Below are 21852 nucleotides of genomic sequence, written 5' to 3'. Positions count from 1 at the left end.
AAGCGACTTTCAACGGTGCGCCACCCCCCGCCGAGCTGGGGTCGTGCATCGAAAGTGGTGATCGACTGACGCCCTCTGCGAATCTCACGGCGTTCGCCCCTTCGAAAACTATGATGGGAACGTCCCCCCTGTTCGGACCCAAAATGGACTGCTTAGGAGACGGGGCCGAATCGGTGTCTCTGTTCTCCACGTCGGACAGTATGAGGTCAAAAGTGTCGAATCGGCTGACGTCTTCGACGACGGGGTTCTGCAGTGTGGCCGTCAGTTCATGCGCCTCCCATGTGGCTACTAGTGTCGAGTTCAGCAGGCCTCCTCCCCCTCTAATAAGGGGCCCCGTGGGGTACACGCTAGACAATGGCTCACTCCTGCCGACCAGCAGTCCCAGAGAAGTCACCGCCCCTTCGCACGCCGAAAGGATAGACACAGGTGAGAAGAATTCTGCCTCTTTCTTTTCTTCTTTCACTTTCACCGCGAAGAAATCTCATTGCGTTTAAGTAGGGGGGGGGTCCCAACAGACCCGAGATTATCTGCAATTTGTAAACGATCTTTAACCGGAATGGCAGCTGAAATCCACTTGAAGTTCATCGTTATTGCCGCGAAGGGTCGAAATTTCTCTGCGTTTTCACCCCAAATCCCCTTGCTTTCATTCTCCATATACCACATACTCAACTAGTTTCATCTTTGTAAAAAAAAACAAAAAAAACACAAGAATTAAAGCAAGGGGATTTGGGGTGAAAACGCGGGGAAATTAGTAACAATTCGCGAGGAGAAAGAGAGCATATTAGAGTTCATCTTCAATCCGCTGAACCAAAGTTAATTGAACCAAATGTTAACGCGCCGTATGACTCTGTTAATTACCAGTACGCACCGACCGAGAGTTCGCTTATGAAAAGTACATTTCTCTAATATTGGATTGCTTTGGTATTGAACCAGAGTTTTGCCCTCTTAAGGTTTCGAGATATCAGGCCGGTGAGACCTTTATCCAATGATAAAGGTCTCAATGAACCCCCTAGGCAGCGTTCGTGTGTTTTAAGTAGTGCAAACTAAGGCAACTCCAATGCCCAGGACTGTATTCTCAAGAACTGTGTGGTCAAAATTTCCTGTTTATATTATTCATTTCTTTCCATCAATTTATTTATTTAAACGCTGAAAAAAAAAATTTTCTTCTATTTGACAAATATTTATATTTGAATCATTTTTTAGAACATCGAAAATATATGTAAAAGGACAGGAATCCAAACCATGATCAGATGCACACACACATCGATGAACGATGTGTGTGTGTATCTGAATATGAATATGTGTGTATCTGAATCACATCTTAATATTTAAGATGTGACTAAATTAAAAAAAATAAATAAATAAATAAAATTGTAGGAATTGGTTTTATCAATTGAATCTAATCATAAATGTTTTTTTTTTTAATTGAATGCTATATAATATTAATACTGGTCCTCTGTAGATAATTTGTATATTTTGGATGAAGTCAATAGCCCTTAGAAATCGTAACAATGACGTCAAACTCCAGATCAAATACAAACATTATTTCCCTACATCTAAACCAACAAAACTCACGTAGCTAATGAAGTAGCTGTTCTTCAAAGAAAAAAAAAAAAGAAAACTACATTTTTATTGAGGAAGTGATAAAAGTTTTACTGAGGATAATAAGGATGCACGTTTGATGATCATTACGCATACCTGGAAAGAGTAGCGTAGTTTAGAAGTTGCTTGGATTACGGTTTTATTATTTTGTTGGCGCCTCCGAGGATTGTTCATTGTTGTAAAGGACAAGATCCGTTCTGATCTACGATGTGCAATCTTCTCACTATCCAGCCGAAGTGCTATATTTATTTATTTTAGCCGTTCGAGTTTGAAAAACTGGTCGACTGGAACAAAAATTTCCGATCGGGTTATCTTTTACAATTAATCGCGACCATTACCAACAGTCCGCTGATACTATGCTCAAGTTTAGCCGAACTTTCCGAAATGGTCGATTACTTCGTCTACGTCCGTGGTTTTTTCTCCCCTACGAATTGCAGATTTTCGTTTTCAAATCCAAAAACGGTTCCATGTTAACTGCTTATGCTTAAATGTGTCGCGTATTTGACTAGTAGAGCTTGAAAGGAAAAAAAAAAAAAAAAATAGGAAGATCGGTCAATTCGTTTTTGGAATTCCTTTCGTCACATATTGTAAACAAAAACACGTAACTAATCTGAACTTAACCTTGAAAGAGTAAACATTTGATTATCATAAAGGTAATCCTGAATTTAATTATAAGTTTGCTCGTCATTTTGGATTAAAATTCTTTCCGATTAATCTTGTAGTAAGTTGAGATGGGTCGTAAATTGCCTGGTTGACTGAGTGAATGCCATGTTTGCTATTGAAATGCTAGATTGTCCGCTGGAATCACGTTGTGGATTTGTAAAATCGATTTATACCTCCCCCGTTTTTTTAAAAATAAATTGATTTTCATTCCGGAGTTTACAGCGATAAGGAAATCAATCCCAAATAATAATAATAGCGTTCAACCTACTGTTGACATTAACGCTAATCCTGAACATAAATATATAATATAAAATATAAATAATCTTGAATATTGTTGTTATATAAATATTTATTAAATTAAATATAAATATTACTTCGAAACATACTGTCAGCGCGGTTAGCCTAGTGGCTTTCCGCTTCGCAAAGGGGGGAAGGAGTGTCCTATCTTCGACGAAAATCGAACCTAGGACACTCCTTCACGTCTTCGATTCCCATCGAAGACGTGAAGGATCTTCCTCAGCCATAGCCAAGTTAGCCGGTCTTGGGCACGGGCAGTGGGGTTTTTTCCGCCAGTTTATCTGGCGTTTTTCATCCCGCAAGCAGGCAAACCGACCCCGTAAACATACGCTTCTACAGCCAAAAATATATCCCCCCAGTGGGAATAACGCGTAGTGAAAGAAGATTACTTCGAAACATGAACTAATAATAGTAATATAAACATTATTAGTAGAAAGCAAATCTGAAATGAGCCTTAAAATAATTCACTGATACATATTTATAAATGGTGTATTAATTTTATTAATTTTTTTCTTTTTTATCTTTAAAACAAAATTATAATTTATATATTTTCAAATACATCATTTTAATTAATATATTTTATTTGATAAATATTATGTTAAATAATCCCAAAATGAATTCTATGCACCTTATTGCAATGTACGAAATACTGTATATAAGATCACAAGACATTTAATCACAGGCAACAGTATATGTCAGCAGTAATTCCATCGATTGCGTCTATGAATTCTATGGGTAATTTATTTAAATATTTAAGCAAAAAAATATATTTTCTCGAAGAAACAATATTTTTCAATTTTTGATTGGATATATTACCTGAGGACCAATATACATCCCAGAGGTGTACATCGAACGTTTGTTCTGCAGTAGTGATTCCATCAGTAACGTGTAACATCATTTCGAATCCTAGCAGTAAAAAAAGACTGGGACACGATTTGCCAGAATGACCAGTAAGAAGAGATTAGCATCGGTAAAAGAAATCCATTTTGTCTGTTTAGTCAATTCCCTATGTTATTACGATGAGCTCACCTTGCGTGTATATTCGTTAGATATCATAATGTCTACAAGGCCAGGGAGAAACAGGAGAGAGAGAGAGAGAGAAAATGGCAGCATATTATAATATTTATGGCATAAGGTACCGTAGTGTGCAAAAACCATTAATATTTGAGATTATGACTCACACAAACCCACACAATCTACTTTTATGCAATAATGTCCTATCTAAGAAATCTTTGATAAATTCAAGTGTTTTATCTATTTCATAGTTTTTCTTTTTTTCTTCGTCTTCTACAAATTTTGAAATTGGAGGAGAAAAGACATTTTTTAAAAGTTACTAACAGCGGAACTAAATAGTATCTTTAAATACTTTTTCTATTGTTCATGCTTGTTACAAACATATCGTTTTGATGGTTATCATTTCATGGATCTCCTTTAGAATACGGCCGATTTCATAACTTGCATGATAAGCAGTTTTTTTATATAATTTGAGATTCGTTTCATGTTTGTGGTTTGTCGTGTACATTCTGAATTATGTTTAGCACCTACGGTGTCTATTTTGATTTTGATTATATAGGAAGTGGTGTTTATGTTCTGTTGTAGCCTTTCATTATAAAGCTTCTCTTAATTCACACACACACACGCACACACAAATCTTTTGTTTTCTAGACGTATAAGAGTCTTATATAAGTAATTAATGCCGTAAGAAAAAGAAACACAAGAAATAGAAAGCCTATTCTTATTTATTTTTAAAAAGCACGATTATTTTATTTAGTTCTACTCTCAAAAACTTCACGAGGTGCACAAAAAAAAAAAAAAAAGCCAGAAGTAAAGATTCTATGATACATAATAAGATATTAGAAATATTGTCTTTACACAAAAATGAATTCCTGCACATGCGCAGTCTCATGTTCTGTCGACAATTGCAGTTGGATAACAATCTGATAGATTGTAGCTCAGTTTTACATGCACATGATTTTCAGTATCTTTCTTTTAGTCACATAATAACATCAGTGTAAGATCTCCGATGTATCTCACTGTACCAGGTGTCTAGTAGATTGATTTATTATTTAGATTTACGGAGGTAGTACATAACTATATAGATCCGTGGCCTTGGATCTCCTTTTCGAAATGACTGCAAAGTGCTCCCTTGTATGTTGTTGTATGGATTTTTCTGTTTCTTAGTGATATGAGGAATTGGAATCACACCAAAGGTGGCAAATGCCATGGTGATCCTGGTTATTGTGTTTTGGTTTCACCGGACGAGATCACAGTTTGGTCAGAGGTGTGAATGTGGTTTGTATTTTATGTATCTTGAGAAATTTTTATAAGTTGGTTGTAATAGGCCCGATGTTTGAAAAATACCTATTTGCGTGGATTGGTTTTCCGTATTTATTACAATCTTCAACCTCTCTGAAGAACGAAAAAGTGAGTTTCAAGGCGGAGTTAGCCATTATTTCATGGCTAACTCCGCCTTGAAATTGATCTTTGAATGTTGGGTGTTCAGATGATTTAAGACCTGCTGGAGTATATTCTGAGTGTGATTTCATATAAAAAAAAAACATAATTAGTATGCCTTTTCCAGAGACTTAGTCCAGAATCTTGCTAACGGGTAACAACGCAAGGTTCAAACTTCGTATTATAGACAAACGGAAAAAAAAACTCTATAGTACAGCCTATAGAGGAGCACGTTAGCGACATCTCATACGACAACACGTCTATGGCCTCAGCTTTACCTAGTCATGTATCCCCGCAAATCCAAATAGACCTGACTATCTGAATGTAAACCTCAGCTACAACCTTATCAGTCTGTTATTATTCAAGTAGACATGAAAAAAAAAAAATAAAACAGTGTACACGCCCTCAACATGCTAAGAACTGCAAAAGAGTTTCAAACAATAACAGTCCACTTTCGTTTAATGATAGTTATTGTAGTTATGATATTTCGCTGATTTTTTTCTTACACACACACACACACACACATACACTACTTTTAGCTACAATTACTTGCACTTTCCCCAATGTTATTAGATAGCAACAGATTTTTTTAAAATATTTAACTATCACAGCTGTGTTTACATGCAACGTAGTCGTATTAACTTTTAATAAAAAAAACTTCCTCAATTTAATCCTGAATGTTAAACAAAATTCTGCATATCGGTTGGTTATCAGACAATTAAAAATCAGAGGAAGTTCTTACTTAACGACATACAACACATTTTATAATTATTTGAAGTTAGAACGTTTCATCACTAAATGTTTTTACTAAATGCTAATATTTCCTAGCTTCGTGGTGCAATTATACGTGTCCTAACGCTGTATATTTGACGAGAATAACAATGAAGTCCCTCACTGATGAAAAAAAGATAACGAATTTATTTCAAATATACACCATTAAACAAAAGAAGAGTATTTACAATTATGCATCCAAAATGACTCATGTTTTTTTTAATAAAAACTATAAATAAATCTTCTAACCTTTTTATACTCTCCAAAGGCAGAACTGTTTTAGCTCTAAATAACCTTTTGGAAACCCCAAAATCAAAACGAAATTTGCTACCAACTTCTTTTAGGACACCCATTTCAAAAATCACATAAATCAAACCGAATTTACATGAAAAGAATGCAGTTATAAAAACGAAACTCGACCATCTAACTACTAATAAAGTGTCATAATGTATAGGCTACTGCATCCAGTAAATTGATCTTACCATTATCTTGTAGAAACGTTTCTTATGATAAGTTTTTCTATCAAATGTATTACTGTTTCTTTATCTGAATTTAACTCTATCTACTGTCCCCAAGATCAACCTTTCTCACTCTATTGATAGTTGAATCGCTTTTTTTAGGTTGTTGGATTCCTTGGTACATTGTCTTGGCGTATACACTCAGGCAACTAGATCCTCATAGGCTGCTTTTAGTATTTCAAGTATCTCGCTTGCATTTTATAATTTTATACAATATTTAATGTTAATATTTTTGCATTACGGATACTATAGCGACTCCAACGCCTATCATACTATCATGGTAATGAACAGTCATTACCATGACTGTCCCTCCCTCCCGCTCAAAATAAAATAAAAAAAAAATAGACGAAAGACTTCTTTAAAACTCCCATAAGTTGATCGGGAAGTTAATTAATATCCCTGCAACCCATGCTAATTATTTTTGTAACATTCTAATGGTGATTTCCCAAATGTCACACAAAATTAACACTATTTTAGGCTTAATATGATATTTTCGAATTCTATAATTAATTGGGAAAATATTTAAGAGATGAAAGACAGTAAGCGATAGGAAACCAAATCACTATTCCATCTCACACGGAAGAAAATCATTTTTACTTCATACTTAAAGCTTGTAATGTTACGATGGGTACCTTAAAAATGCAATATTACATTCATATTTTGAGTGTATGACAGCAGTTATTTAATATTTATTTTAAACACACACACACACACACACACACACACACACACACACACACACACACACACACACACACACACACACAGTTTCAAGATTATTAAAAAAATATATATTGTCCCTTGTTGGATTTACTGTAGACTATGCGATAAAAAATATAATAATTATTTTTGTTCAACTGAGTTTCACATGCTTGTAAGAAATTGAATATGATTTTTTCTTAGAAAAATTCCATGCCCATTCCTTCTTTTCAAATCATTCATTGGAAAGGGGGCGGGGGGGAATCAGTAACGTCTAAACGATATATGCATAGTGATGTGAGGTAAGGGTTGATAAAAACAGGACAAGGTAGAATGGGTCTAATTTGTAAAGGTAGGACAGTAATTGAGGCCATGGCTGTCGATAAATATAACTATCACTGATTGTTTATGCAAAAATTCTCGCAGGTTTCGGATCATTCTGCTATTGCCTACAGCATATATTTCGTTATCCCAACTAAAGCATATAAAACATTAATCAAATACTAATATAAAGTATATTTTACTAATTTTAGTTTAAAATTAAGTACAAAATAATAATAATAATAATAATAATAATTTTGTGAGTTCAACGTATCTCATCATTGGCCTGTGGAGTAAGATAGGCTGAGATTCAGCAGATAGTAGGAGAGGAAATAAAGATAGAGTGCATAGTAGTAGAGTAGATGAAAGAGGCCTCAGCTGACCTGTTTTAGCTGTTGACCCCCCAGGGGTGCTTCTAAAACGGTCGTTGATTTTTCACTTTTAAAAAGGAAAAATCCTGAAAAGGAAAAAAAGGAGAGACTAAGCAAATTTAACAAGTGTAAATAAATCTAAAAGCTATGTGGAAGACAATTCTATAGAGGAATGAGTTTGCCGAGCAAACCCAGAACAGTATAACCAGGAAAAGAAGGGAGATGACCTGGCCCGGAAGATCCCGCCCTGAAAAGGGCTTGGGACCACTAATACTAATAAAATAATGAGGGATTTATTACCCTTAACGTAAAGTACATTGAGCTATTAAATTAAAGCTCTGATCATGGCAGGAGGGTAACAGCAATAGCCGAGCCTCAGTTGGAACTTCATTGGCTACAGCATTGCCATCCATTACCCTCCAAGGGTATTGGATTGAATTAATTCATATCATATATATCACGTAAAGTACATTTTCTTAAGATCGCATTAAAGAATAAAATAATTCATTAAAAATAAAAGGTGTATTTGAGAATGGAGCAAATTAATATTTTTATTATTATTTAAAATAATTATGTATCTAAATTTTCCAAAGATTTTTATGGTATATATCACTTTTTAAATAAAATTTAAAATTATAAGGAGTTCATTGTAGTTGTAAATTCCAGTAACTTATCATCCCTTTACTGAGAATGACTAATTTACTGACAGACTTTTACACATGGATCTTACCGATCAAAGTAAGAGCAGTCCATTCAGGAAAATAAAGCACAAAATTATAAGCTCATTAGTTACAATTTCGTAGTATTTGGCACATTGAGATAATTCGAAACAAACTTGCTTCCTTTTAAAGTCGCTTATAGTATTTTAAAGAGAGTCAGAGAAGATAAGAATGCAAATGATGAAATACGCATTGTTAATATGATACATTTCATATTATAAAGCAATTAGTATATGAATTTTGTTATCTGCCTTTATTTCCCTTGATAGTTGAGTTTATTTATTCTTATGACTACACGAAACTGGTAAGTGAAAAATACAATCACAATTTCCAGAAACAAATAATGAAAATCTTAACATATAAAAGTTCATTACATAAAAGGCACAACCCGCTTACTAAGTCTTTCTTTTAAAAAAAAAAAAAAAAAAAAACATATAAAGCAAAAGTAACTTGTCATAATTAAGCCAGGGACAATTATCGTCCTGCTGCACCAAGTATGACAAGACTACATGTTCTCATAACACTTCACAACATAAAAGTGGCTGTATCCGAGGTTTAAGTAGAGAGAGCAGTTGTGTCTTGTGTGAGAAAACTTGATCCATTAGAGGCCTATTTCACAATAACGTCTTCGTGGTGAGACGGGACCGTAATCTTCTGTTTCCTCCATAACCATCGCCACCACCATACCAACTACAAGTCAAGGTCCAGGCTGGAAAGCCAATTCAAGGCCTCATCCGTCACCTTGTGGATGTCCTGTAGGCCACCACCGTGAAATTGGCACCTTGGGCAGTCGTACACAATACGAGTAATCGTCTGAGCCACTGGAGAACAATCACAATAAGAGTGATCTGACAGCCCCCCCCCCATTTATGTAGAAGATAGCCACATCTGCCCTGAGTAGTTCTGATCCTGTTTATGGATGACCAAATCTTCCTAGGAAGACCAAAACCAGGCTGCGGAGCACAGGGATCGTCTACCAGGAAGTTGTTGGGAGATTGTTGGACCAGCATTCTCTCCATATGTCAGATATTGATGGCAGCGCAGCTGAAGAGAGTTCACCCATGGACCAGAGAGGCTTTCTAGATTTGAGGCGAAGACCAGGTGGATTTATGAGAGTCTGGTGTAGGAGTAGGAGTGGGTTGATCATTGCTTTATTAAATTCCTTAATCGAGGCTTGTCTTCTCCGTATGTGTGGTAGAGCAATGTTAGATAGAACAGGAGAGAGGGGTGCTTCTCACTGTTCCACTAATTGTGCGCATGGTAGAGTTCAGCTGGGTGTCGATAATATCAGTGTGTGTGTACTTCTTTCCCAGACAGGGGCACAATATTCTGCTGCAGAGAATGCGAGGGGTAGTGCAAACGACCTTAGGACTTCTACACCACAACCCCAGGTTGTTCCAGCAAGCCTTGAAATGATGTTATTTCTGGTTTTAATTTTATCGGAGAGTTGATGATGTGCCTTTTATAGGTTAGGCTTCTGTCCAGGCTCACCCCAAGGTATTTTGGGTGAGGCTCGTGTTCTACCATTTTTCCATAAAAAGAAAGGTTGAGTTGTCGATTCGCCTCTGCATTGTATAGGTGAAATACTGGGGACACTGTTTTCGTTGGATTTGGTTTTTATCAACTCCTCCTTCCCGAGTAAACAATCATTTTATTCTTATCCGTTATAACAACTGCACATGTTAATCATACATAAATACTTCAGAAAATCAAATAAAAAATATTCAAAAAAATCCACCCAGTAGTCCTTATAAGGACTGGCTTAAAGGGGCGAAGCAAGAATGCTTTTTCATCTTCCCCGTTATCTGTAGAGGACAGTGTAGGGATGAGGTGCTATTGAGCTATTAAAGCTCTGATCATGGCAGGAGGGTAACAGCAATAGCCGAGCCTCAGTTAGAACTTCATTGGCTACAGCATTGCCATCCATTACCCTCCAATGGTATTAATCACCGCATCTCACGGTCAATAATCATCCCTTGCTATAAATTGCTACAAAAAAAAATTCATACGTAAACGTACTCATGTTATGTTATACTCATTTTAATTCTTTAAATTATTTAATTCTATTTATTGGCAATATTTAAAGGTGTATTACTTTATTATAATTTTCTTAAAGAATTTTCAAAATAAAATTTATTTATTTTTCTTTAATTATTTTATACTTTAAATTTATAAATAAATTTTTAAAGTTAAAATATTTTTATTTTTACAAAATAATCTTAATGAAAATTTTAATCCATTTACCATTATTTTAGCTACAGTTTTATTTTTAAATAGCTATAGCTAAAATGGTTTAAAATCGCCTATAGTTCGGAAGCAAGCTCTTGCCATACCTGATAACATCAAACTCCTTTAGTTTGATCCTGCATACGCAATTAACAGCTTTAAAATCTGATTCAGATTTTAAAAATATAATTTAAAAAAGTTCTCAGACTCGTAAAAATTAAATCATACTGTTCTTTCTCCATAGCAATTGATATATATATATATATATATTTATATATATATAGGATAAGAATAATTAATATTAAGTAAACCCCCAAAATCCGTCATATAAAAAAATCTTCATCAAATGCATAAAGAATTCAGTTGATGTTGATTGCTATCATTTTGCGAGGCCATAGTTTTTTCCATCACTTATGACGTCATCAAGTCTATTATCAACTAGTACTGATAGCCTGGGAAATATGCTAATCAGTAAACTTATTTTTTGGAGGGAGATATTGTTGTCCTTTTATTATTCTAGTGTTCGTTTGTTTTTAACAGCTTACCGTATGACTTCTTCTGCATATTAAAATAATAATTTAAGTAATTTAATAATAATTCAAGAAAATCTTTTATTGCAAAAGTTTTCCACGTAGTCCTTGGGCAGATTTCATTTTTTTTAAAAATCAAACCAGATCACAATATAAAAAAAGATCTGTGACTATCGATATTTCTATTTTCAAGTTGACTTAATTATTTTTGGAATTATTATATTATTAAAATTCTATTGATGATATTCTAATTTATTCTTTTTTTTAATTGAAAGTTTAGTCTTTTTAATAAACACCAAATATTTATTCCATTAAGAGGTATACTTAAAAATTGAACTGGTTTACCGCTGAATTTAGATTCTTCTCTACAAATCAGTGATAAGTTCAACTAACTCACGCCTCACCCACCTAGGGACACACAACTAAACAAAACATCCAAAGACTACAAACGATCCAGAATAAATGTCTATGAATAGCGTTACTTACATGATAAAGAATCAAAGACTGCTGAATTTAAGCCTATTTTGTTCTCTAATACTTCCCTTTCTTATAAACTAGACTTCATTTTGCTGTAAAAAGTCAGTGTTTTACCACATAAAAGTCTAATTTTGACTAATAAACGGTTAAAAGTGAAATTTATGTTACTCTTACAAATTAAAGTTGCATTTAATTCTGAAAATCAGATCTCAGTGCTACTTTTTAAACAGATAGTGCGGTTATCACTATGAGATTAGCATTATGTACTGATAAAATTATAATTTATTAACTTAAAAATAAAAATCTATGTTAAAATCAGTTAATAGAAACCACTAATACACGACCTATGTCAATGTTATATTTCACATTTCTAGTAATATATGAGTCGGATTACTACAGTGATGAGATTAAATAAATTAGTTGGATGCGTTTTATTATTGATTCGTCGCTTATTATCGTGTTTCGAACAGGTTTTAAAATTTGTAATTTAAATGTCAGCTCACAAGACACTTTTCTCATTTATTATCGCATAAAAAGTTAATGATCAATAAATTTCGTTTCAACAGTTGAGTGCCCACCTCACTTAAGGAAAATTTTACTTCACTGAATGTATAAATTGAGATTAGACCGTTTTCTTACAAAGAATCCCGAGTTACTACATATTCTTGGATCATATGAAATGAAAGTAATCGTAATAATAATGAACTACATAAAATTAAGTCAATTTTAATTATTGACTTATTTTATTCAATTATCTGGGTAACCTTATGTAGTTCTTATAAGGACTGGCTTAAAGGGGCGAAGCAAGAATGCTTTTTATCTTCCCCGTTATCTGTAGAGGACAGTGCGAGGATAAGGTGTTATTGAGCTATTAAAGCTCTGATCATGGCAGGAGGGTAACAACAATAGCCAAGCCTCAGTTAGAACTTCATTGGCTACAGCATTGTCATCCATTACCCTCCCTGGGTACCCATTTTAGTCGCCTGATGCTATTTTTATCCCTGCCACCACACGGGTAATCTGGGTAACCATAAATGATTTGGACTTATTTATTAAAATATCTTTAAAAATATAAAAGGTGTATTAATTTAAATCATAGTCATTTCTTTATATCTCAATAAAAAGAAATTAACTTTAAAAAATAAATCTAACTTTAATTAATACACAAATTACATTGTAATCTTGCAATATTTATTGTGAATATTGTAAACTATGAACCTGATCAGTATTTACACTTTCCTACAGAAAGCTATTGTATTCAAATGAAAAGAAAATATCATATAGCACATCCAATGTAGACAGAGGCGCCATCTGATGTTCAATATTATTTTCCTTTTCGCTTAAAATATCATATATCTCTCCTTAATGAAATGTTATATCAGTGTGACTTAAGTTGGATTTGCCACTCATAAAATATTCAATTACATAAATAGATTAGGGATTTTAAAGCATTGTATCTATTTATACTGAATATTGCAAATATTTAATAGAATATGTTTTTCTATTAAATATTTGATTGGTATTGTGCACCAGCCGTTTTCCAAATCTTGGTATGATTTAATTCTGCTTTGTAACCTCTCCTGGAGAGCTAAAAATTCTTTCATCTTCTAGGGGAGGTATTTTATGCATTTATTGCAATGTACAGTGTTTCACGAAGTAGGTGAAAGATCAAAGAATTTCATTGTTTGACCCTTTCTCTAAATATTCTTAGCTGGTCACGAACTAACAGCTGTTTTTTGTATAAGCAAATTCTCTAGACTTAAAACCACTTCTTAACAATTCTATAAGATCATTTAGGTTAAAGTCGCATTCACGTAAAATTTTCACGAAGTTTCCCACCCCCTGTGGTACCCCCCCCCTCTCTCAAACCTAAGATGGAGCAATCTCGTTTCCTTTCTCACAGACAGACACACGAAGAAGGGGACAGCATGTTGTAATCATTACCTTAATGATGTTCTGAACATTCACAGTGTCCGTCTGTATTTTGGTTGTTCCTAATGGTTCTGACTCTCTTTAACATTCTGGCCTTACAGCTATGCATCACTAGATTTCGGTGATAAATTACAGCCTTTGAGGGGTTGAAATGTTTGCTGGTAGGTACTTATATCTTCAGGGGGTGGAATAACAGCTTTCGGTATAAGTTGCACATCAGTTGGATCCGCTGAGTGACACGAATCGTGTTTTTTTTTTTTTTTTCTTCACCCGAGTACATCCGACAACTCACTGAAAAATGAATCAAATTATCAGCGATGTGTGTTCATTGTTTCTTAATTGTAATTATTATCATTATATCCAATTGTCTGCAAGGGTTACGGAAGACTTGAATAAAGCGAAACGCCTTTTTTTAAGCTAACCATTAAAAGCAATCTTCACAACAAGTAAATTAAGGCTCTAAAAATGGACAATTTGATGGGGTTTAAATTGTAGCCTTAAGTAACCAATTTATTCTTTGAATAAAGAATTGAATTCTATGATTATAAGCATTTTTTTTAAAATAATTTAATGATGACAATGTGCTCCATAATCTTAGCTTTGGAAGCGTGGTCAATATAGGCATAATTTTGAATTTTATTATCGGCAAATTTGTCACCAAAGAAAAAAAAAAGAAAAAAAAATCGGTTGCTGGTAGAAACATTAGGAATAGTATTTACACTCCTGCTATAGTTCCCTCCCCCCCCCTCTAAAAAGACTATCAATTACGAATGTCATAGAGCAAAAAGAATATTACTTATTCGTTTGTTATTTTTTTTTTATTCTTATTATCTACATTAGGAATGTTCGATAAAACAATACATTAGCAAAGTAGTTTGCGTGTCGCGTGGACTTCTCCAATTGACACATTACCATTGTTGGATGAAATGAACATTAAAGCTTTAGACATCATTGTGACGCAAAATCCCCCCCCCCATCCCACCATTAATATTTATTTTGCAGTAATCCGAATTAATGATACGTTCCATATTCATTCATTTTTTTGGTTTTTTTTCAATGCTATCCTAAACATTGTCCCAAAACGAATCATATTTGCACAGGTGATAGTTCGTACCGGTTTTCTCAAGACTTGGTAACTCAATATTCATCCAAATTCTCAATCAATCAAGCAAAAAAAAAAAAAAACATTTCTGACTTGTAATATATATTGTATTAATTTTTTTCGCCTCCAGTTGAATATATCATTTTCTATTAAAGTCATTGTACAAGTAACCAACTGACTTAACAATACGATGAATAATAGATAGTAGATATGCAAATAAAAATTACCAATAGTCATTTGCGCAGAGTTTCTGTTTGCGATGATAGAAAAGTCGAAATGGGTCAATAGTGCGAAATGCTACCAGTTCGTTTAAGAAATACGGTTATATTATTCATTTTCATCTTAACCAAAATATCCGCTAGCAGACCGTTAAATTGTACATCGAAGAATGAAAAACATTTGATTTTCTATCAATCACATGATGATTTTAACAATAGTTATAAACCAAACGAAATTTGGGTAACGATTTCTATTGTTTTCGTAGAATATTATTATTGTATTTCATTGTTTTGTTCGCTTATTGTTGTGTCTGTTTGCTTCGTTCTCTGATTGTTGAGTTTCTTTTTTTTTTTTCGTTTTTTCATTGTTGAGTTCGTCTGCTTTATTGTTTCATGATTTCGTTGTTGCGTTTATTTCCTTCTTTCATTAGTGACTAAGCCTAAAAAATAGAGATTATATAATGCAAAATGTAGATTTCTCAAATTACATAATGATTAATATCGACAGAAGGCTAGTAAGGTATTGTAATGAGAAATTAAGATCTTTACAGAATGGATAGATCATTTTCATCGTTCCCTTTGAAGTACCTTGATTTTTCAAGGCTTAAAAAGCCATAAAATGCAAATAGCCATTTTATGGCTATCTGCATTTTATGGCTTTTTTTAAGCTATCTGCCTTTTCGACAATCTGGTTGCCGAAAACATTAAGATAACCTGAGTTTTGGCATTGGCAATGACAACTTACCGTTTTAATCGTAATGACGTCAGTATGTATGTCTCCAATCTTAACAAATGCAGATTTGAAAAGAAAATAGAAATCGGAAGTGGTAGTTCTGAGATCAAACATTTCATATTTGAATTATGCCTGATTATTTTTATTGCTGTTGTTATATGATTGGACTCCATATGATCCAACATGCAATACTATCTCAAAATACTGCACAATGTATACTCTTTATTATGTCATCTCTCAGCCACGACTTAATCTTTTGTGTGCAAATCGCTTGCTTTTTTTCTCTCTCCAATTTTCATGTTAAAAAAGAAAAACAGCAAAAATAGTTCTTGTGTCCAATCAAAGGATGTCCTCGTGTGACTAATCTCACACACACCAGAAGTTTTAGAGACGATAGCACATTAGAGCCTTTTGCAGGCAGAACTTATGAGAGAAAGAATGTATTAATATAATCTTTTATTAATCGGAACGAAAAACCGGAGTTTTACCCCGAAACTCGGGTTTTTTGTTCCTCAGAACAGTCAAACCGGTCCCATGAACACACACGGATTTACGGTCATGGATACTTACGACAATATTTGGAAAAGATAGGGTTCTTACCATGTCGTTACGCTCGTAGTTGACCATGAGTTGCATCACGTTAGTAAACCTTCTAGGATAGGAGACGGCACATGAAAGGGGAATCTTTTTGAACAGATGGGAGTTGGAGTCGTGGATAGTAAGAATTTACGGTTGGGCAGATTTCGGATTTCTACAACTTAGTGGAATGGATGGAGTGTTCTGTCATCCTCGTGATTGTCGATAGAAGTATTGATCAGTGAGGTCATTCATGAATGGGAGAAACAGTACGGGCAACAGAACAGTCTTGGGACATTTCTTTATTAGTACAAAAATTCAAAGAGAAAAATCCTCTGATCCTGATACACAATAAACGACTAGATGTGAAACTAACTACAAAATTCGATTTGCTGAGCCGGTATCAATCCAGATCGGATAAAATTCCTTTGATAATGTCAATAGCAACTAAACAAGTGTCACCAAATCTTTCTGTGACACATTTAAAGACAGGATGCAAGGGAAATTCCGAGCCATTAATGGACTTCATTATTTTAAAAAGGAGTGAAGTTGAGAACGATTAGTGGGTTGATAGTCTGATGGTAAGCTTTCATTAATTTTATTTTTTGAGTGTGTTGTACATGGGCTGGCTTAGACGTGTGGGATGGACGATAGAGTGTGGAGATGGTGATAAAGAAGTGGTAGTAAGTCTGAAGCACTTCTCTTAAGGGTAATTGGGAGGATACCATCGTAAAATAAGGAACAGATATCCTGGGTGTTTAATCAGTGGAAAAACAACCCACTTGCTTGCCTAAGAGGCGTAACTGTGGTCTTAGAAAAGTGCACGAGGAACGAGATCGCTCTCGTCTGAGATGGCTGTTCCCGACGCATACTTCACAAAATTCTAGATGCCTTATACCCCTACGCATACCCGCCACTGAATTGAAGCTTTTATTTAATACGGTGGTATGCGACTGCCAATACCAATTCGAAGAGGATCAGACGTGTAGGAGTATAAGGAAGCTAGAATTTTTTTTCCTCTTTTGATTTTTCTTCGTCAACTTGTTGGAAAAACTAACGCAGAAATATTGGATGGGACTGGATCGAGGAACGAGAGTGTTCATTCCAACGTGGATAATTTCTGTGCCTCACTCAGAGCGAGTGTTTGGATCTGGAGAGTGGAAACAGCGATCTGAGCATGGAAAGGAGAAGTAGAATACTCAGAGGTCATCGCATTCGCCATTGCCGAAATTCCGAAAGACAGGAGGTTGAGAATAGCTGAGGGACGGGGATCCATAGAAGATGAAACAATACAAGATTAATGTTTGAGTTATCGAGAGGTGCACCTTAACAGGATACCCGGGAGGAGAATCGGTTAAGAAAAGTGGTGTGTATGTGCGTGCATGGAGAGAGCGTTGTGGTATTCTAGTTGGTGGACAACAAATTTGCATTAGTTTATACTGCTGATGTCGAATATTTGGTAGTATTTTTTTTTTAACTGATACTCTATTTTTTTTCTTCTTCACATGTCCATACCATGACTTATCCTCCAAAGATACCACATATCACGCAACTCGGCGTCTCTCATCTCGCCGTCTCGCGGATAGGATTATATGACAGTTAATTGGGACTTTCCATGCATTATCATTAAGTTTTGGTTCCCAGCAATAATCCTTTGTTAGCTATTACACCCGTACTATCTAGCAGAGGATTATTGCTGTATCCTGTCCTCGAATGGCTCTAAATCTCGACAACATAATTTCATACCCCTGAAGGTATCACTCACACCTAAGCAAAAAAAGAGAACACAAGTAGGAAGGAAACATTGCACTGGAGACCAAACACGGCAAGTCCGCTCTTTGCATCTGATAACCCAGTCTGTCACCCAGTTGGTCTCAGCTCATGTGGCAAATTCCCCTCCATCCCTGTTCTTCTCTATGCGCCCTTGACCTTGAGACACTCACTCAGACTGAATCTTTTATTTTAACTCATTCACAGTACATTAAAAAAAAAAAAATATATATATATATATATTTAGTCACACAGTTCTGAAGAATGCCCGTTTCGTTTTACAAATACCCATATCGAATCACCAATCAGTTAACTAAAAGCGATTTCGTACGATTCCATTTATCAGTTGATATTCGCCTGCAGTTCACCGGAAGACGGGGAAACCTTTCTTTATTTTATTTTATTTTTTTTTTTGACGGAGATAAGATCGGAACTGTTCACCTGCACTACGGCCGGGCAGCAGGTGAGACAAGGTCTTCGACTGCCTTTTCAGACGACTGCACGCGCCATTGGCGCTGTGTGTGTGTGCGTGCGCGAGAAGTATCCATTCCCCCCTAGTCTGTTACCTACGGAGGTGTGTTCACGGAAACGCCCGAAAAGGTATTTGCCTCGAGAAATACCCATCCCATTCAACTCTAGTTTAGAGTAATGGACTGCATCTAAAGACACAGAGAGAGACTAAAGTTAGCAGTAGATCATTGGGTGGAGAGTTTAGAATGCAACCATAAGTTCAAAATGCATCGCTTGTGCAAGACTGGTTCAACCCACTCCCGAACACTTATTAACACAAACAAAAATTCGGGGATTTGAGCAATACTTTCGACTGTTCCCTTCTTCGTTCTCAGTAAACCTTCCTCCAGACGAAGCGCGCGGAGGGGGATGTTCAGACACGGGTCGTCTCCCAATGCTGGGGTTATATTTCAACACCCATAATTAGCGACCAACATTTTCTTTTTTTTTTTACAGCATCCAGACATACAACTTCCCTTCTTTCCTGGGGCATTTTTCCCTTATCCAATCATGCCCTGATTGCGTTATCAGATCTAGAAAAAGACTACGAAATCAATATTTAACGGCACACTTCCGGTGCAAGACCCCCCGAAGCATTTTTATAGCCCCACCTTCTTCCTCCTTTGTGAGTATTGCTTTGTTTTTCAGTTAAAGGCAAGTTCCCGCTTTTAAATGGAAGCAATTTACATAAAATCGTCCAGGTACGCCAACCCCTGACCGATAGCTATTAAAAAAAAAAAAAAAACCGTTAGTTAGTTGGTAGTAATTGTAATGTTCGTTTCCAGGATAATTAAAGCAAGAACAGTTACTTCATCTATCGCACACTACAGGGAGATATTTATTGTGTTGCTATCTATAATTAGAGTGACGTTAGGTCACACGACCAGCTGCTATTGTCCCAGACTAGATGAAATTTACTCTGTTCATTCAATATCAATTAAACCATGTTCTCCGCTGACATGTGTCATTCTTCCCCCATTGACTCCATCGTACCTAGTTCACACATGCACGATTTTCCCAATAATTTGCTAAACCATAGCGACATCATGGCGAGTAAGATTTCTAAAGATGTCTATGTGGATGCAGTATTTTTTTTCTCCTTGTCCTATTTATTTTTATTTTTATTTTTTTGGGGAAAAATTTCCTGTGGTAGGATCTGTAAATATTCATCGCAATGCAAGCTTTTTTTTTTTTTTTTTTTAAATATTTAGCTCATATTGGGCGTAGCACAAAATGTCATTTATTATACCTATGGGCGTGGTCTAAGTATGGTGACATGTGCTGTGATAAAAAATTGTCCACTTCGAACTAAACCGGAAGGTGTTACAAAAGTAGTAATCCATTCCCCTGCTCGACTCCCCCCCATACACACCCACCATTACTTACAAATAGCCAAGAATTGAATGTAATCTAAATATTAGCGCCACTTATAAAAATACATATTTAGACGAAACATAAACAATGAAACAAACAAACAAAAAAATAACTCGATCAATTTTTCCATTATGGGAAGTTTCTCCCAATACACATAGACATGAGAGTGTCTATGTGTATTGGGACATACGGGTATTTAGCAGCACATATAATTATTTGGAAGCAATAACCTAAGAGTAATTATCTTCACAGTAACCATGGTACCCGATGACTTCAACAATTAAAACCAGGAAGTCGTATAATGCTTGAATTTTGGATGCATTGAATTTTATAAGCACAGATCAAATGGCTATAAAACCAAACGGTAAACTATACATAACCAGACTGTAATTCATCATCATGCAGACCTTGAACGATACTTACCAGTGATTCAACAGACCTTGTAAACCTGCCTCAGATAAGGATCAAGTTAATGATTACCGGTTTCAGCCCATACATATGTTCATTTTCAACAAACACTTGTTAGACCTGCATATCGCAGCAAAAAAAGATAAAAAATAAATGATAGTCTGCAAAACGAGATTGTTGAAAGTGGTATTGTTAAAATAGCAGACGAAAGATCTTCACGATCATTGAACTAATATATATTTTTTTCCTTTTTTTTAAAAAAAAAAATAGTATTGAACTTGACAGAAACGAAAGAGTTCATCAATGCTTCGTCTCTTTGCCAAGGAGTTTCAGGGGGATATGGAACAACGGCTTTTAGGCCTGTACCAAAACAGTGAGTATCCAATTTTCTATTTGAAAAAATCATTCAATTTTAATGATTTTTTATTTAAATAAAAAAATAACCTTTGAAAAAAAGGGGATGAAATTATAAGAAAAATTTTTTTTGATAAACTATATTTGATTCTTAAAATTTAAATTTTACATTTTGACTAAAATTATTGTTTTCAAATAATAATATAATTTTTCTATATATTTTCTATATTTTCTATATTTTTTCTATATTTTTACAGCGAACCGACTTCTGTATGAAGATGATATGGTGGCTGCACATAGCTTTTACAAGTCAATACCCCAAACTATTCCCCACTGAGAAATCAGTAGATTAAAAGGCGCTGGTGATTTGCTCAAAATGCGCCCCCTGGTGACCATAAGTAAATAAACATAAACTGTGAGTTTTTGAAAAGCAAAAACATGAAAATAAAGACTATTTTAAGAAAATGAACACTTCTTGTAAGCTGTATTGCAAATCGCAGGGTTATGAAAACCAGGTAAACATTTAGGAAAAGAATGCCTGATTGTTTTGCGTCAAAATCATAGGAACTGTGTTAGGAAAGATGAAATCGATATACAACAATATCCGCCTGCATTGTTGAAAACGAACTCTGTTTTGTACTTTATGTTGAAAAGACGTAGTGCTACAGACTTAACCATTGTTGAAATTGACCTTATGTCACGCGCTGTGAACAAATGCGAAATGCCATTAACTTTTCCATTGTTGAAATTGACTTTTACGTCTCGCACTAAACAATAAGAGGAAAATCAAGGCTTTGCTCTTAAAATAAATCGATATTTACGAGATGGCATTCTTTTCTTAAAATAAAACTAGAAGTATCCTAAAGCATATAATATATGAAGGTTGAATTAAGAAAGGCTTTCAGATATTATTTTTGGAAAGTCATTGCCCTTATGAAAACTAAAATGCCTTGTAGTTTTAAACTACACACTTTCGATCTGTGATTTTTCCACTATTTCCAAGCATTATTTGTTCATTACAAGAAAATAAAATATGATTTCTTTTTGTTATTACATTATGTTGTTTATAAGATGTTTTCAATTTCAGCTTCAAATGTATAGATGATGCACCCATCTTTGCACATAAGTTTTAAAAATGATTTCATATTTAATATATTTGGGTTGAATTCCCGAAAAAAAAGATGTATATTATTTATCCCCTTTTAATAATAACGGGTTTTGCCGAAT

At 34.8% G+C, this 21852-nt stretch overlaps 1 long non-coding RNA gene across 1 annotated transcript; it reads left to right on the top strand.

The window, feature by feature from the left end:
* Window positions 1–266: 266 nt before the first annotated feature.
* On the top strand, window positions 267–21023 carry LOC150103447 (uncharacterized). The gene is made up of 3 exons (XR_016548787.1): window positions 267–426; window positions 20542–20644; window positions 20883–21023. It is a non-coding gene; the product is annotated as an uncharacterized LOC150103447 (long non-coding RNA).
* The last annotated feature ends 829 nt before the right edge of the window (window positions 21024–21852 follow it).

This window comes from Typopeltis vanoorti, chromosome 9, assembly GCF_054136105.1.
Source record: "Typopeltis vanoorti isolate ZY-2024b chromosome 9, IOZ_Tvanoo_1.0, whole genome shotgun sequence".
NCBI classification, from domain to species: Eukaryota; Metazoa; Arthropoda; class Arachnida; order Uropygi; family Thelyphonidae; genus Typopeltis; species Typopeltis vanoorti.
The sequence above is the reverse complement of the archived record's forward strand: the minus strand, read 5'-3'. Positions and strand labels throughout refer to the sequence as shown.